At 42.5% G+C, this 18736-nt stretch overlaps 1 protein-coding gene across 1 annotated transcript in view; it reads right to left on the bottom strand.

Moving 5' to 3' along the window:
• LOC138504159 (uncharacterized) overlaps nt 1-18736 on the bottom strand; it is a 267874-nt gene that overhangs the window by 34095 nt on the left and 215043 nt on the right. The gene's annotated exons all lie outside the window — the stretch shown is intronic.

Raw genomic sequence — 18736 nt, 5'->3', positions numbered from 1 at the left:
GGGAAACGTGGGTTCCCTTTCATAGTTGTTCCCCAGCGCTCATGTCCACTGGACCATTCAAGGACTGGGTGGTTTGCTTTCCCAGCCTTGTAGGGCCCATTAGGGCTGTAGGCTGGGGAACCGCACCTCTGAATGTGTGTGGGGCACTCCCGCACCCCCTCACACATTCAAAGGGTCTGGGGCGGTGACAGGATATCGCTCCTGAATGCATGTGCAGGAACTAGGAAGTACTCTTTGCGTCCTGTATGTGTGGCACAGGAGTTGGAGGGCTTTTGTGTTTTCAGGGAGGCCATGCATGGAGGAGCAAAGTAGGGAGAGAGACCAGACTGGAGCATTACGTAGGAGCTTTAGCTAGCTGTGCATGGGTGAACGAATGAGTGTATGATGCATGGGTGGGTGCTTGTATGAATGAGAAAGTGTAGCATAGTCCGGACTGGGGCAGAAGATAAGAAGACTGCATTAGGTATGCATGTGGGTGTCTGTAAATGAGTGATTTCGATACACTGAAGCTGCTTTTTGCTCCTGGTCAACACATTGTGATTTTGATCCCTGTATTTCCTACTGCTGCATGACAGCAAGAATGATAAGTGTTAATACATGGCTAGACTGGCATTTTGGTGCAACCAGTGTAGCTATATCTCAGGCGTGGCATTCTTTACTCAGTGTCTATAATAAAGCAAGCATGATATGTTATTACGTGCCCAGACTGGCATTTTAGTGCAGCCAATCTAGCAATTTCTTGCTGAGACATGGCGTTTTTTACTGGGCATCTACGATAAAGCAAGCATTATCTGTTATTACGTGGCTAGACTGGAATTTTGGTACAGCCAGTTTGGACATGTTTTCATATCGTGGCATGGATTCTTTTATGGCAAAGCCAACTGAGTATGTTCTTACCTGGTGGTACTGCCATATATTGGCAGAACCAGCGTGGACATGTTTTCTTATAGTATCCATACTGGCATCATGAGCAAAGCAAACTGGAGTATGTTCTTATATCCAAATACTGACATATATTGTTGCAGCCAGCATGGGAATGTATGCGCAGAGCCAGTGTAAAAATGTTTCTCAGACTGGCTTCCGGAAGAACTCCAATACCAGCATCAATGCCCTCATACTCGCCACCATAATTCCACAAGCAGGGACACGGAAGCTTACGGTCTACGTGGTCTATATCGATTTTAGTGCAGCTATTGACAACGTGCACCAGAATAGGCTGTAGGGTAAGCTGACCAAAAATGACATCCCTCCTGGGCTATTGGGAATGATCAAGTTGCTATACTCTGAACCCTGTGGGTATCCGTTCCTTTGTCTTGAAGGAAGGGGGGGGTTCTCTATTGGATCATTGGTTCAGCTATACCAAACCAAGCTGGTATCTCTTGTGCTCTATGGGGCCGAAACTTGATCACTGTCAAGATTAGAGGAGATGGCCAAACTGGAAAGATGTCTGCTGAGGAGTCTTTTGCTACTGCCACAGTGTACAGTAATCAAGACTGTTCTATTGGAGTTCAACTTTCTGCCCATTCATTGCAGAATATATTTGAGCTGTCTGGCTACCTTCTGGAAGCTGACTAATGCCCCAGCGGGTACCCTACTGGCATTGATATTTGAGGACTATTAGGCGAGAGCTTCCATGATGCCATCCAGAAATGTGGTTGAGCTATGCACAATAGCCAATAGGTGGCTAAGACTGGCACTGGGAAATTTGCTGGGTTCTCCCTATCCTCGATTTAAAAGAATCATGAAGGACATGCTAGCAAATTTAGGACAGGAACAAGCGACAAAAGATATATTCACCAAAAACTTGGTGACCAAATTTACGGCCTGTTTCCTGACAAGAAAGGCTACCCCTTCATATATCCGACAGTTTGTGGGACTATCTTAAACTGAAATGTAATACTAGCAGAATAGGGGAAATTGAGGGAGTTTGGTCCCAGACTATACTGGCATATATTGTGGGCAAAGGCATCACGGAAATGCATTGAGAAATGCTCCTGTGCACTGTTGGTGACTTGCATCTTTTAGATTTTGTCATAAGTGACACTAAAATCAATTGAAAACTGTCTTGTTTTTTACCCAACTTTCACGTAAAGTGTGCTGTAAACTGCAACACTTTAACCCATTGTTAAAAAGAAATTCGGCAGAGGAGTGGTGAGCATAACTGGTATGCAGCTGAATTCTGACTTTCTTTTCTACCTGTGGAGGCAGTGTTTACTTTCTGTAGAGCTGAATTCCTTTTTAAATTACCATTCTCGTGCGGAGTGCGGAGTGTGGAGTGCGACGCAGAGTAGTGGCGAATATAGGTGGTCTGCAGTGGGGAGACTTTTTTACCTGCAGCTGAAGTCTGACTTTCTTTTCTACCTGTGGAGGCAGCATTTGCTTTCTGCAGAGCTGAATTCCTTTTAAAATCATCATTCTCGCGTGGAGCGCAGTGCATAGAAGTGGCGAGTATAGGTGGTCTGCAGTGGCAAGGATTTTTTACCTGCAGCTGAAATCTGACTTTCCTTCCTACCTGTGGAGGCAGCGTTTACTTTCTGCAGAGCTGAATTCCTTTTAAAATCACCATTCTTGTGCAGAGCGTGGTGCGGAGAAGTGGCGTGTATAGGTGGTCTGCAGTGGTCAGTAGATGGGCGGCTAAGTCTGCTGTGGTAGAATATCAGCTTTCCGTGGGCTGTTATACATTAATGTCTCAGTTTCTTTCTGCTCATTAATCTGTGATTATGCCAGCGGTGGTAAAGAAAAAACTATTGAGAAGTACCGTCTCAACCGCCTGTCATCGAGCACTTGCTGCGCATAGGTCGCTAAAGAAAGGAAACCTTCAGAACCTTCTGAATCTTAATTGTGCAACTGGCTCCGGAAAAATACGTCTCGCCAAGATGACACCATCTAAAGACTGGCTTTCATCCAGAATCCAAAAAATTAGGACCTTAAAAAAGGCTTTTCAGCATTGGAACTAAAGCCACTCTTCAGATAATAAAAACAAATACACAAGCACAGCCAAACTCTGTAAAACTGCTGTTTGTGAGGCAAAAATTGTCATATGACAATAGAATTGATGAGGCATCTTATAACACTAAACAAGCTATAATCACCTTGTCCTGTCTCCACCAAAATCACCAAAGGCACCAAATGGTGAACCCGTATTCAGGAAACCATGATCAGTAAGGTTGACATGATCTGAGAAAGAGTTTGTGCCAAAAGCTCAGTTCCTGATTTTACTGGGGCTATTGCCAAAAAGAAACTCCCAGCCCCGTCTTTGTTCCCGCCTTTCTCTTTTCGTGAAGTAACGGAATTGGACATATTTGGTGTATATTCCTGTCTCAAACCTACAGCATGCAAAGGGGACATCTGTCCTGCAGTTGCTGTTAAAGCGTGTCCCGTACAACGTTTACCCCTTATCACCAAGTTCATTGACTGCTCTTTTCGAGAAAACAATGTCCCCCGTTTAATTAAGCACGCCTGGATCTCTCCATTGTTGAAGAAACCATCCCTGGACCTGGCTCTTCCAGAGAATTATCGCCCAATTACCAATATCCCGTTCTTGTTGAAGATCCTGGACATGGTGGCACATTTACAGATACAAGAATTCCTGGAATCTCACAACTGGCTGGGACACATGCAATCTGGCTTTAGGAATTCCCATAGCACCGAATACACACTGCTTGATCTCAAGTCTCACATTTTACATAATTTTGACTGGGGCAGCACTGCGATGTCGATGCTTCTCGACCTGTCACTGGCTTTTGATGTGGTAGACCATAAAATACAGGTACACAGCCTTCTTTTCCACTGAAGCAGCCTCCCGGATCAACTCTTTCTTATCAGCGCGACTGGCAAAGGTCTTCCACAATGATGCCATGGCTGACAACTACCCGGTATTATGCGGCGTACCACAAGGAGCATGTATGTCACCCACGCTCTTCAACATCTCTACCATCCCCCTTTTTTAAATGTTGGAAGAAGAAGGTACCATATATGCATACTACGCAGATGACACTCAGTGTCTCATTACCCTCTCCGGTGATTACACTAAGGATACACTCACAGTCAATAACATCCATAATCAGATCGGATCTTGGATGGTGGAAAATGGCCTCATGCTCAATACACAAAAAATAGGACTGATGATTGCAGGCACAGCTGCCCAGTTAAGGAGACTCAGAAATGAATACAAGGCCTTGAATATCTCAGGCTGCACTACTTGGACCAGGAACTGTCCATGACAGCACACATCAATAGTCTCATCGCCAGCTCGGCCTACCACCTAAACCTACTTGCACAAATCAGACCCTTCTTCAGCCGGTCAAATTTTGCCACCATTACCAGGGCAATTATTGGTGTTTGCATTGACTATTGTGCAAACCTCCTCCAGGGAACCTGCAAATGCGAGCTGGTCCAACTTCAGATTGTCCAGAACAATGCTGTGAGAGTGGTGGAGCACTTGAAAAGATCAGATCACATCTCAAACCCCAGGAGAGCCCTTCATTGGCTGCCGGTGGAAAGGCTTGTGAACTATCGGACCCTCTGCATTAACTACAGATGTCTCTATGAGAAAAGTCTGAGCTATCTTGCAGATAGACCAGAATGGCTACCTGCAAGGAGAGTCCGTCGATCTAACGATTCCCACCTCTTGCTCATTCCCAGAGCTAAACTGCCATCAGTGGCTCATAGATAATTTTCACACACAGCACCTAGATAGTGGAACGATCTGCCCCTGGACTTAAGAGCATGCCCGAGATTTGGAAAATTCAAACACAAGCTCAAAACCATTCTCTTTAAGTGAACTCTCCTGCCTGCCCTTTAATTTGCCTTTTTGTTTTATGTTTTGCTTTCTGAGCTATTATGCCCACAGGCATTGTCTACGTGCATTACATATAAATTACATAAATAAATTAATAACATAAAGGTGCTTACGTTACAACCAAAAGCTACAGCAACAGGGGTTGTGTAAACTATTTGTAATAAACGAGCTTATGAGGAAGTGTTGCAAGGTAAAATGACTGCATTCCTTAAACCAGTTTGTCAATCTACTAACACAAATAGCCGTGCTCTTCTGCCTCCTGACTCTCCCGCAGTTGCTGCCCAGATATTAGCAGAGCCTTATATCCTTGAGTCTATTTAAAATAATTTGTGATGGAACGTATGTCTGAGCTTGCAGAATGAGGCAGGCAAGGCACAGCACAAAACTACATTGCAAACTGCTGTGGCTGATGTGTCTGGTGACAACGAAGCGCTGCAGATCCCTTTTACCAACTTATCACAACCTCTCGACCTGGAGCAGATCGCTGCCACAGTCTATGCCTCCTCTCCTCCTCGTAACTCCATCTATTCCTCACATTCCTCGGATGAGGACAAAACTTCAGACTCCAAAGCTCTTATTATTTTAAAAGTTTTAATCGCATGATCTAATATCATATGTAAAGAGCAACAGATAATCAAGAGTGGGCTGGTCACTCTGGTTGATGTAGTCCTTGCCAATTCCTTTGTTAGCGAGAAAATAGTTGAACCTAACATTCAAAGGACAAATACTGCCGTCCTAGAGGCTAATCGGTCCCCCATTGATATCTGACTCGATTACAATCACAAATGAAGAACTATTATCTCCAGGCTATGTTGTTGCTGATACTTCTCCAACTATGGATCAGCATCCAAAAAATAATGCTAAGAGGACAAGGAGGGGACAACATCAACAGAAGAGTAAAACCACTAGCAAAGAAAAATCAACTATTTGTTGTAACACTATTATTTGCCCCTTCAGTTCTTCCCAAGCCCTTGCAGTGACTTTCCCTAAAAACTTAGTATGTTTAGAGACTCATAACAACTTTGAATGCATTCCTACTCATGGTATAGAGGGTGGCTGGAAAGAGGTAACTACTAATTTGGGCATGGGTTCTCTTGATACTTGGATACAAAAGAAAACATCATCTACAGCTTCCTCAAGGCCTACATGGGTTCTTCAGCCGCTCAACCCCAACTTTCTTCAGTTACTATTAGCACTAGCATCGGGGTTGAAAGTGCTAAAGATAGTTTCCCTCCCATTACCGTAGTGGCTGAGCAACGGAATTGTTCTCTGAATCATATGAAGTATATTTAAAATACATCAAAGAAAATCGAAATCCTTGACATTCATGCAACTTCAAGTAGCCCTTTCTTGAATAATTTGAATGTTCTTGTGCTTCTACATCAACCGCCTCAACTTCAAGTACTTTCCTTCACTGACACTGCTGTGGTGGAACTTCTGAGGATTGCTAGTGGAGCAAATTGGGCAAATGTTCATTTGGTATCACCTATTATTGTTAATCTCATTTTATCCTACTCTAAATTGTTTCTAGATATGGGTTATGAATTACAGCAAGGTCAAACAGTATCATCTGCTAAGAACATAATGCAGGAGAAGGACATTAAAGAGAAGGAATTTTGTCTTTTTCTCTGCTGATGTAGATATTTTGGTTAGGAAGATATCGCTGGCTTTAAAATCTAATTCTACCTTCATATTAAAAGAAGAGTGTGAATATAATGACGCTTTGGATGAGATTGACTGATTTACCTCTAACAATTCAGATAATCTTATAGTGATCTCATTGAATAGTAGAGGTTTTAATACATTCTCCAACAATCCAAGTGGCCATTCTCTATTTTTGTCAGTGGATGTATTTTCATTACAAGAAACGTGGCTAACAAATGAGTTCTATTTGGATAGGTATGACATTTTACAAATAACAGCTAGTCATAATCTGGTTGGCAGGCCAGTTGGTGGTTTAATTATTGGAGCAAATCTTTCTTCAATTGACCTTAATTCACGTCAAGCAGTCAAACGCAATATATATTATCCTCTATACTGACTTGTAAATGCCAAAACCTTATGCAGCAAATTTTAATCATTAATCTATACAATTCTCCAGCTAATTATTTAGCCTCCACCATTATTCACAGTGTTACTGGTATTCTTAATGACTGGTCATTTAATTACACAGGCTGCCTGTATATTATGATGTGCTACATTTTCAAAAGATTTCCCTGTCAATTAGGGTACAGAGATAGCTTCTTTGGGATTTCACATAATTGTCAATTCTATTGGCATGTCAGCAATCGACCATGTGTCAGGTTCTCGATTAGCCAACAATAGGTACACCAATATGCAGAAAAAGCTCACCTGGAGACCTTGATGGGGGGCTAACCAGGTGTTCAGACTGCCCCAGCAGGTTCTTCCCTAATGGCCGGGTCCCCCTCAACTCGAGGAACCTTACCAGCAATGTACCCAACTGCCTGTATATCCAACATGACAGATGAATCTATTGCTTGAAAGGGCGTGAGCCCACTTCCACTCGACCCCACAGCAAGCTGCAGAAAGCAAGCAAAAAGCTCAGTTTGGTAAACAACCGGAACAGGACAGCAATGATACAGAACGTAACAGGGGAACACTAACCTGAAGAAAGTGAATGTTCCAAAATAATCAAGGCGTATTCTCATGGGAAGTGCCAAGGGAGGAAGGGTATTGAAGGGGCGTGTCAACAGAATACAGAAACGAAGGAAGTGTACATTAGTAGGGGAGCTTGCCCGGGTGCCATGAGGGTCGCAGTAGGGTCGGGTTTCAGCACAGTAGAAAACAGTGTAGCTTCCATAGTCCTTGTGCTGTTGAGCCAGCGAGGAGGAGGAGGGGATTGAAGGGGTGGAAAAGGTAGTGGGAAAGGGGAAATGGAAAGGCTGCACAGAGAACATTTGGGTAGAAGATGGAGCAGAGTAGAGCAATCCAGTTAACAGGCCGGGGTCAGAGAACCGTGCAGTCAAACAATAAGCCAAAAAACGAAAGCAAAAGGAATCCAAATACCAGGCAAGGTAGGCAACATGGCAAATGGCAAACAAGGTCCAAACAAGGTCCAAAGAATGAGGCAGGGTCGATGTACAGGAAATCCAAGAACGAGCAAACAGGATGCGTGAAAAGCTTAGAATGTCCAGGAAACAATCAGACGCGCCGCCATGGACGGGGGATGTGCTAATGCCATTGACCCAAGCAAAGCAGCACGAAGGCAGTGCGAACTGAAACCAGGTTTCACATGATTGCGTGCCATGTCAGCTAGACCAGAAGACAAGGCGCGGTGATGGGAAGCATTGTGCAACCATGACAACCGCAGAGTCCCATGACCGCGAATCCTGCCAAGCCGCCAGGGAGAGAAACGCTAACATGGCAACTTCGAAGAGGCACGCCAGGCCTGAAACAAGGGGCGTGCTGAATGGCGGAAACAGGAATAAATGCAGGCATAGGGAGTGTCCCGTGTAGGCAAAGAAGGTGAAATGGGTTTTCGGGACCGTGACACCATGAAAGTGACAAATTGGTTGAGAGTACGGATCTCCGGTCAGATTTTATATCCACTCATTGTTTGCTACAACTTTATCACCAATGAGGAATGGATCCATCTTTTTGATTCACTTGGTCTAATGGCACCTCTTTCTCCTGGATTGATTTTGTATTCATTACAGAAAAATTCTTGGATAATATTATTGACTTTCAGCTGCTCAGTGCTTAGTGCCAGTGACCATATTTAATAGAGGTTGGATCTTAATCTACACATTAAAAGAAATTCTGATGTGTTGGTCGTAACTTATTCTGCCAACCAAGGATATAATAGAATTAGATGGTCCACGTCTTCTAATTCGGCAGCTTTTAATAAGGTTCTTTTTAGTAACCTTTTTAACTTTGAATCTGTTTATTCCTTAAAGATCGAAGATTATATCTGGGTCATTGATTCATTGACAGAAAATATGAATTTTCTACAAAACAGTCTGTTATTTGCAGAACTACAGTGGCAAACTATTTGATATATTTATTGCAGATATGAAGAAGTCTTTGAGATGAGATATTAGAGTTGTTAAAAATAGTACTGAGGACAATCCCCCAAAAACTGCTGCCACCATTAATCTGAAAAACATACGTAAAAATACCATGATAGCCCATAAGGTTTCCATTGTGGCTGTGCAATGGCAAATTCTGTTCGCGTAAGTTTTGGAATCTATATAAATCTCTTAATAATTCTTGTGTTTCGAAAAGAGAAATTAACCCACTCTATGAAGAGAGATGTATTTTGCACATTCGTACAATTAATTTCAATACTCAGATTTCTGAAGTAGCCTGTAATTATAAAGCTATAAATAATAAAGAAACCTTCATTTTTACATCAGAGCATATTGAAGGGCTGATTAGCAAACTCAAATCCTCAAGGGCCCCTAGACAGGTGGTATAGCAAATATAATGATCAAAAGGGATACCAGTTGATGGGTTAAATATCTTAAATATTTATTTGGCTTATTTTCTTTAATTAAAGACACAAGTACCATTCCAGATACCTGGTGACAATTGATTTGTCACCAGGTATCTGGAACCTGCTGATGATACCATTATTTTAGATAGGACGCCAAGCGCAGTGTTGCTGCTTTACACAAATGCTCAGAAGAGAAACCATTGAAAATAAACCTCAACAGAGCTGAAGTTATGGTTATATGGTGCAATAAAAAGAAGGGTATCCCTTATGTTTGATAAATCAATAATGACATCATCAAGGCATTTAACTCCTACATGTATTTAGGTATTACTATTTCAGATTCTTTGAGTGATAAAAAGTTAGGTAAAACCATTAGACACAAGGTTATGAAAAGGTTTCACACTATCAGAAGTTTGGTTAACCGTAATGGTGGTTATTCAATTGAAGGACTGTTGGGGAGATTTACTAAATTAGTATTGTTCCATGTGCTCTCTATGGACTTGAGATCCTTTCTTTTGGCGGGACTACTTGGTTTGGAGTCCTTGGGGGCAAGATCTGGTGCTTGGCTTTAAGCCTACCCAATTCCTTCCGGTTGAAGCCATTAATAGTGAGCTGGGCTTAATCTCATTGTTTACTTTAAATAAGATAGCTGGCAGTATGTTCTATTTAAAGATATATATTAAATGAAAAGGAAAATCCTAATTCTATGTATCTTCATTTTGGTAAATGTTTTTTATCTGACCCACCCTTGGGGGTTTTAAGAGATTGGAGTCTAGATATTAGAGTTTTTTTTAGGACATATGTTACATTACAGAATGTATCAATAACCTTGAACTTGCAACACAAACTATTAAAAAGAAAGCACTCATTTGGGAAAGAGATTGTAACTTATTGAAAATGGTCAAGAAGTCAACCTTCTTTTTTTATGTGCTCCAGGGATTTCCACTTAAAGGTCCTTTAGAATATATAATCAAACTCGGAAATAGTAAAGTGCAAAGATTAATGATGCAGCTTCGGTTTTCATTCTTAGGAATTGGAATATGGTGCAATATCCCCTTTGACGAACGACTATGCTATTTATGTCATCTGGTGGTGGAGACACAGAGCCATTTATTAACGGATTGTAACAGATTGAGAGACGTATAAACTAGAGGATACAGGAATTGTAACTATGACTTTGCATATTATTATTCAGACCAGTGTTGGCCCCTTTTATACTCTAGGAGCAATCTTAAATTGACATTTGCCATGTATTAAATGTGGCAGAAGATTGCTGAGAGGTTAGATACATTATGATTGATTATAGAAGATTTGAACATTGAATTGATTAATTGATGTTTTAATTGTTTATATTTCAATTGATGTATTGTATTTTCTTTTAATGATGTATTCATTAATGTGCTTTTTCACAGCGTTTAAAGGTTTTGTTTTAACCATTAACACTATAATACATAATTTAAAAAAGAAATTCTCATGGGGATACTCAGGTCGCTGTTTTCATATTGCCACCACTCCAATAAAAAGATTCACTACCCTCCACTGCTTCTATGTCTGAAGGTAAATGAAACAGGGTTATAAATGCATTGAAAATGAGATGATATGCCTTCACTATGCTTGATGGGAACAAAAACCAGGATGATATCTCTCTCTCTCTCTCTCTCTCTCTCTCTCTCTCTCTCTCTCTATATATATATATATAAATATATAAATATATATCAGACTTAGTTAATTTTATCAGCAACTGTAAGTGCCCTCCAAATATAGCTCATGGACACACCACTGCTCTCAACCCATCTGGTGGCCATGAAACACATAAGTAATACCTACAAAATAACTCCCCTGGGCACACTGTCTCCTGAATACAGCATAAGGCAGTTTCGGTAGAGGAGTGCCACCGATAGGAGTAAGGACAGAGATCATTCAGGAAGCAGACTGTCCTGATCCTTGATGAAAGCTGCAAAGAGTCCATGTGCCAAGGAGGTGATCTTTATGCATAACACAGAGGAGAAAAGGGCATAACATGACGCGCAGTTACGCTTCTTTTGAAGCTAGCCTGCACCCTGCCATGTCTCGGATTGTAATAGTGGCAAGGGAACTATCATCAATCTCCTCGTTTACATGCAAGAGGAATTGGGCCCTGGAAATCCTCTGCCCCAAGAACGGAAGACCCAGCCATAGGACAAAGTTCACTCTCTTTATTAACATTCTAAATTGGTCTGTATGCTTCAGCAGAACCAGCCTTTCTGCCTTTCTCTGTGTTCTTGAGTTAGTCCTGCCTCTCCCATTCAATCCAATGCATCTATGGCTTACATCTTTATTCGCATGGCCGCCCAGGTTAGTAACGGTTAAGCGTCAGCAAGCAGTTCATATGTATTCTTATGCATCTTGCGGTTTCTGTGTAGTAAAATGTATATGTGCGTCAGTCCTCTATGTGAGTCATAAGCGTATACTTTGTGTCTATCAACAATAAAGCTCAATGTCTGTGTATGGTTGTCTGAGTGAATAGCGCTTCTCACACCTGCAATACAGCAATGATGGGGAAGGAGGGCTCAGAAACAATGTATACCTCTTGTTTCTTTGCCGCTGAGATGAAAGTGGGATAGGTGCAATGAGGGCCATGTTTCTGTCTCCCTTTTTAATCCCCCCTCTGGTCGACAAGTCGATCACACTTCCTTGACAAACTTCTCTATTCCCGTTGGCCTTAGGATCCATGATTTCGCCACTCATCACAGATGTCCATTGTACCTCACGTGCTCGTCTAAGCTCCAGGTCATATAGCAGCAATCTTCATCGGGTTTGCACTACACCCATCTTCCCCAATAGTTGCGTGGATCTGGGGGAAAGGAGAATCTTGTACCGGCAGGAAAAGAGGAGATGGCCTCAGGTATGATTGCAACACCCCGAGAGTCTGTGTCTCTTAATCAAATTTTGTCTCTACTTCCAGTTATATTTTCATCCCCGTAATCTTTTCAGTGGTCCTCTTGCACTGTGCTATAGCTACTCTAATAATGCAGAAGGCAAATAATACTAACAGTAAGGCTGCTATCAGTACTTTTAGTCCACTTGCCATCCATGATGGTATCCAAGAAAAGGCGTATGTCAGCCAATCTTCAGCTTCTCCTATTGGGTTTATCACTGCCTCCATTTTAGCATGCAGGTCTGATAATTGTATGATTGCCTCTGTTGGTGTCCAATTCTCTCCATCGTAGGAAGGCACGTACGTGCAGCAAGCGCCTCCTTCCATAGCTGTGAAGAGATCCAGAGGATATTAGATCTGTAAGGTCATCAATCTGACAGCTCTCAACTGTTCTTTTATAGCGTTAAACCTCTTGATGGTTGAATGTATCGTCTGCAACAGTTTCCATCTGGTGATCTGGAGCCACTTGGCATTGACATTGGCCTGAACTCCTGGAACCACTGACACAAAGAACATCTCTGTCCTGCTGAATAATCTGTGCTCGGGTGATATCGCATCTAGTGCATCATCCATCTTTGTCGACACATAGTTTCCTCTCTTTACTCTTATTAATTCTGCAGACCTTTTATTTCTTTAGTTTGTATTCATGTTGGCAAATCCATCTACTTGTATGACATTTCGAGGCACTACCAAGGCTGGTGTGTTTATTTGCACCAGAGAGCATATTCCTCCCCAGCTTGGCAGCAATTGCCTGTATGCCTTGGATCCGCAAGCCCAGTAGTGATCCATTAGCACTGCAGTACTGATCTTCATGCATGGTATCTTTGATATTCACTTGCATCCTTTATCCTCTCCAACCAACACTGGACCATCATTCTGGAAACACAAGGAAGCATTCTCGAGTTGTATGATTGGCATGGGACCTGCTTCATTCTCTAACCAGGTGAGCAGTTTTGCACTTGCTGCCCACGCCTTGAGGCAATCATCTTTTTGCTTCTGTGCCACTTATACTGGAACTGTCAGGAGTGCTTTGCAATCCCTTCCTTCAATCCTTATCCTGTAAATATTTGTTTTTGTTTTTGTTTTATTACTTTTATTGCGCACCAGACCCGGAGGTAACCAGGCGCATTGCATATGACAACTTACAGCTAAGTTACAGAATCACAGGGCCAATATGTAGACAAAAATATATACAAAGGCAAAAAAAAATAATGGTACAAGTATTTACAGTCCTACTCAGACAGGCGGTAACTGCTGAGAGGTAGGTGTGTGCAAAAATACAAACAGTGGAAGGACATGCGGACTAGTTCAGGGCAGTTAGTAGACTATTAATTGTCCACGTCTTTGATCCACCTTGTAAGGTTATGTCAGAAAGTGGGGTATGGTTGATCTGTCCGCAAGGTGGATGGTAGGGAGTTCCATAGTTGAGCTGCTTTGACCTAGAATCTACAGCCACCAACTCTGGACAGTTTAAATCTGGGTGTTGAGATGTTGTTAGAGTTTGAGGACCTGGTGAGTCTTGTAGGATTTATTCTCGTGAATCTCGTAGAAAGGTAATTAGGTGCGGCATTGTTTAGACATTTGTAAACAAGTGAGGCTACTTTTAGCTGGATTTTCTCATGAGTTGAAAGCCAGTTATTGGCTCTTCTAAATTCAGTGATGCAGGCTCTTCTGGGAATACCTAATGCTGCTCTAAGCGCGTTATTCTGCAAGATTTGAATTATTTTGATAACTTCCTTATTGTCCCCAATGTAGAGCGGGTTGCAATAGTCCAACTTCGATAAAACGAGAGCTCTAGCAAGTGTGATGCAGCTATTGTTGGATAGGAAGGGTTTGCCTGCTCTTATCAGTTTACAGGTGTAAGCTGTGGCAGAAGCCACCGCGTTGACCTGCTTCTTGAAAGATAGGATAGAGTCCAAATAGAAACCCAGGGTTTTGTCTGTATACTAGTAGCTGTGGTCTTTCCCAGCATCCTGGCATCCCTCCTATCTCTCTTTATTCTGTCTTCAGGCATTGCAACTCCCTCTGTGTCATTATTCTGGCCTCTCCTTTGTGTGGGCCATCAGGAACATACTCTATTGTCTTGTCAGTGCTCCAATAGTCATCTATCATTTCCTAAGTCTTGATATAGCTATCTATATAGATAAGATAGCTATGGCAACATCTTCTATCACATCCACCATAGTGTAGCCCATCTTCCTTGGAATCGGCCTCTTGTTGTGCAGAGCAGCAGGAGCATGAGGCATTGTTTTCTTGCTGTTGGGATTTCTGTTGCTATGAATGTTCTGGAAGTACTCATGGCATAGAGGAGGAGAGAGCACACGCAGCAGCTCTCCTTCATTGTCTCTCTCACCACCTTGGTCATGTGCTTATACCACATGTTATTAGACACGTGGGTCTAATCAGCTAGGTATGAATTTACATGTTCAAAATCTATATCTGTGGTTCGCCTGAATCTTTTTACTTCTCGGCCAGCGCTGGTTACCCGCGCAGATATGGCTTCAGTAAGAGCAGGAATTGGGATTGTGTTAACAGGTACCAAAGTGTGTGCCTGCAATAATACAACATTTTTAAGTGAAAAGAGGGTAAAGAGTTAGAGACAATAGAAATGCCAGATGTTTTTTTATATTGTCCGTAAAGTTCATGAGACCACTTCAAAAAAGTCTTTGAAATGCATCATTACTATTTAGTTGTGTTAGTTAAGCTCTCCTGCGGTAATACTGAGCCAGTGCAGTAAGAAACAGTTGCTTCTGGACAAGCTTTACTTTGGAATTTTTATGTAGTGCAATAACAGGCATATCACCTTGAGTTAATATTGGGTAAGTGTGTGCTTTGTAAAGAAGGAAAGCATAAAAGAACACCTTAGGTGGGATCATCTGTCCGAATGTGGCTGCAAGTTTGGAAAAGTGCTCCTTAAAGGTTGTACAGGTATAGAATCATTAGCCAAAAAATCAGTCCATACTTTCACAATGAGTGCCTAGAATAAGAAATGGACAGTGTGCCTAATCTAACTTTTCATTCTGTTCTTGTCTAGCTCTAGCCATTGACCGAGTTTGTATCTGCTGAAGTGTTTTTTCTTCTTCTTGTTTTTCTTCTTGCATCAAATCGTCTATGTGTTGGGCCGAGGAGGTCTCACCTCTGCAGGGCTCGACGTCTCCAAGGTAGTTCCACCCCTTCTTTCCATTGAGCTTTACTGCTTTGTCTGTTGCTTGTTCTATGGAAAACAGGCCCTCAAACTTGGACTTGTACCAGGACTGAAAAAAATTACTCAGAAACACTTGGTCCCTTGGATAGAGAAGTGGTTGCTTAAGCCGTTCAGAGTCTGTTACTGGTGCATGCTCTTTCTCATCCTTCAGTCAACCCTGAATGAAGCTGTTGAGAGATAAAAGAAGCACTAGCCTTAATGGAAGCAAGATATGTGCGTATTTCATCACCTAGGACAGTGGCTGTACTCTAGGCATCTGTCAATGCTCTAGTGGGAGGAGCAAGCGGGAGTGGAATGGGTTGTCCTGTCACCACCTCATGAGGGGTTACATGGCGGTTGGATCCATGCTGATTGCGTAATGCGAACAAGGCTAAGGGCAGGCAGTGCAACCATCCCTTATTTAATATTGCTTTTATTTTGGCTATGTTTTCTTTCTGCAAGACATTGAGGCATTTACAAATCTCATTCGCTTGCACATGATAAGTGCGGAAACATGTATGCTTAATCCCCACAGCAGGGCTGTGATGTGCTTGAAAGTTTTATTAACAATGTGAGGCCCATTGCCTGAACACAGGACCTCACACATACAAACGTAGGAACACCTCTCTGATGAGGACATCGGGGTGTGAGCATGGACGATCATCGATCCAGCTAGAAAAAGGGCATACAACCATGATCATATGTTTATACCCTTGGCACACCTGTATCAATTACACATAATCTACAGGGAGATGTTGGAAAGGCCCATTAGGGTGTGGTATTGCTCTTCGCACTACGCGCAATGTGTGAACCACATTGAACTTTTTACATACTATACAGGGGTCCATAAAAGGAGGAATATATTCCGACAGATTGGGACAGAACCAATGTTCTCCAATATGTGCAGCAAGAACATCCTTACTAAGGTGAGTGGGGTAGTGCAGCTGCTTGAGCGAAATCTGCAACAATTTTGCTCTCCTGTCACCCCAATGCATCTGTAGGGGATATTGAAAATCCTCTCTTCATCCACAACTCCTTCTCCTCTATTGGTGCTCGCCCCTGAATCTCTACTTTTTGGGTAACGGGCAATGAACTATACCCTTCTTTCAATACCATGTTACGCACACGTGTACAGGTGTTAGATGGGGTGTCAAACTCATTTATTTCTGTAAAATACTCAGCTTGCTTTGTTTCTATGTCTGCGGCTTCATTGCCGCAGGAGAGCACGTCCTTCCTCCTTGTGTGTACCTGCACTTCACGACAGCTATGGCTGATGGGAGTTGCAGTGCGTCCATGAATCTGCCCAATAGGGGCGCTCGCTGCACTTGTGTGCCGTCAGCATGTTGATAGCTGCTCCTCTTCCAAAATGACAGTCCAGCATGTACTCTAAACATCACATAGGCGTAGATGGAGTACACAATGATCTCCCCATCCTCATGCACTTCTAATTCCATTATAAAAGCTACTAATTCTGCCGCTTGCACTGAAAAATGTGATGGCAACCTCATGCTCGCCTCTACTTCAACTATTCGGTTTTATCTTTACTTCTGCCGTCCCAGTATGTCTCTCTCCTGTCGTCTAGTCTATAGTTGAAGAACTGTCAATAAAAAGTACCTTCCCTCCTCCTTCGAGGGCATTCTCTCCTACTCTGAGGATGTCGTCATAGTGTCCTGTGTACATGGTATAGTTGTGCGCATAGTGTCTCTCCTCCACTGGTCCCAGTATAAATTTCAGTGGGTTTACAATTCTGTACCTCACTATCTTTATCACCGGATTCAACATGATTACCTCATATCCAGATACTCTCTGAGTGGACAAATGTGCTCTTAGGCTTTTCAAGGACAGCAAAAAGGGCATGCTCCACACAAATCATGCTACTACACCCCATTGTGATTTCTCCACTGCAAATGCAGCAGCAGCCAATGCTTGTTCACAAGGTTAGTGTTCGCTCATTACTGGGACTAAATGTCAACTATAGTAAGCCATTGGTTTGTGCCCTAAGGTCGTCTTCTATGTGAGCACCACCGTCATCACTGCTCCATTGGAGTGTGAAAACAAATAGAATTCTTCACTGTAACTGGGAATCCCTAACACTGGGACCGTGCATATTACCACTTTCAATTCCTCAAATGCTTCAGTCATGTCCAGTGTCCATGTCAACTTACCATCCCCACCTCCTGGGGCCCGTTTAAGAGGGATCATGTGTATGTGCTATAATCAAACACCCAGGCCGTGCAATAATTACAGAGACCTAAGAATTGCTGCATTTGCCTTACCGTCTGTGGCGGTGGAATTGTAAAGATCACCTCTGTACTTTCTGGGGTTACCTTCCAACCTTCCTGTGATATTAACTATCCAATATATAATACTTTGCTTCAGCAATATTGCTGTTTCGTCTTGTCCACCTTGTAATTCTTTTCTGCTAACACTGCCAGCAACTGTACTGAATCTTTTCGACACTGTTCTTCTGATCTGCTGCAAACCAGGATATTGTCTACTTAATGAATGACTGTGCTATCCAGATGTATGCTCCCTATGTCCATTTGGAGGACACTGTTAAATACAGAGGGTGATTCACAGTACCTCCTGAGGAAGCCTTGTGTGTCTCCACATTTAAATTCTATATAGAAACAATGTCAGATCCTGGGATTCCTCATGAAGTGATATAGAGAAGAAAGCATTCTTCAAATCTATCACTGTGAAATGGGTAGCTACTGACAGAATGCTACATAGTAATGTCACTAGATTGGTAACTCTGCTTCAGCAATATGGTTCCGAGGGCACAAGTCCTGAATAAAATGCCATGATCCCCCTCTCACCTTCTTCATCAGGTACATAGCGGTTTTACACTGTAATTCTGAAGGCAGCAAGATCCCTTGCTGCACTAACATGGAAAATGTCTCAAAAATGCCTTTGACATCCTCCCTGGAGAAAGGGTATTGTTTTGCCCTTGGCATAATCGCCCCTGGCCTAAGCTTGATTTTGACAGCTCCTACTCCCTTGAGCAGGCAAACGTTATATAGACTGGTGGTCCATAAGATACTCAGTACTTGCGCTAGGTCGTCTTCAAGAAATGGTGGGGTGCCTTTTTCAGTAAGGCAATTCTCTGTGGTACTTCCCTATAATGGATTCTCCCCTAATAGTTAATGCTCATAAAGAACACTGTCTCGAGGTCTGAACAGTCGTCTCGGAACAGTTCTGTGCCCTTCTCCTATTGTGATTACTGCTCTCCACGTCCATCCTGTGTCATCAGTCATGTGCAGTACTATCTTCTCATCCCTCACTGTAACCATCTTTAGTTCTAGTGGGAACACTTGTCCCTCCTTCATGTCTAATGGGGTCTCTGGCCTGAACAAAAATTCATTGGGTAAACAAAGT

Source organism: Ambystoma mexicanum, chromosome 11, assembly GCF_040938575.1.
Source record: "Ambystoma mexicanum isolate Mex_15411 chromosome 11, UKY_AmexF1_1, whole genome shotgun sequence".
Classification (NCBI taxonomy): Eukaryota; Metazoa; Chordata; class Amphibia; order Caudata; family Ambystomatidae; genus Ambystoma; species Ambystoma mexicanum.
Note: the sequence above shows the minus strand (reverse complement) of the source record. Positions and strands in the feature narration are given on the sequence as shown.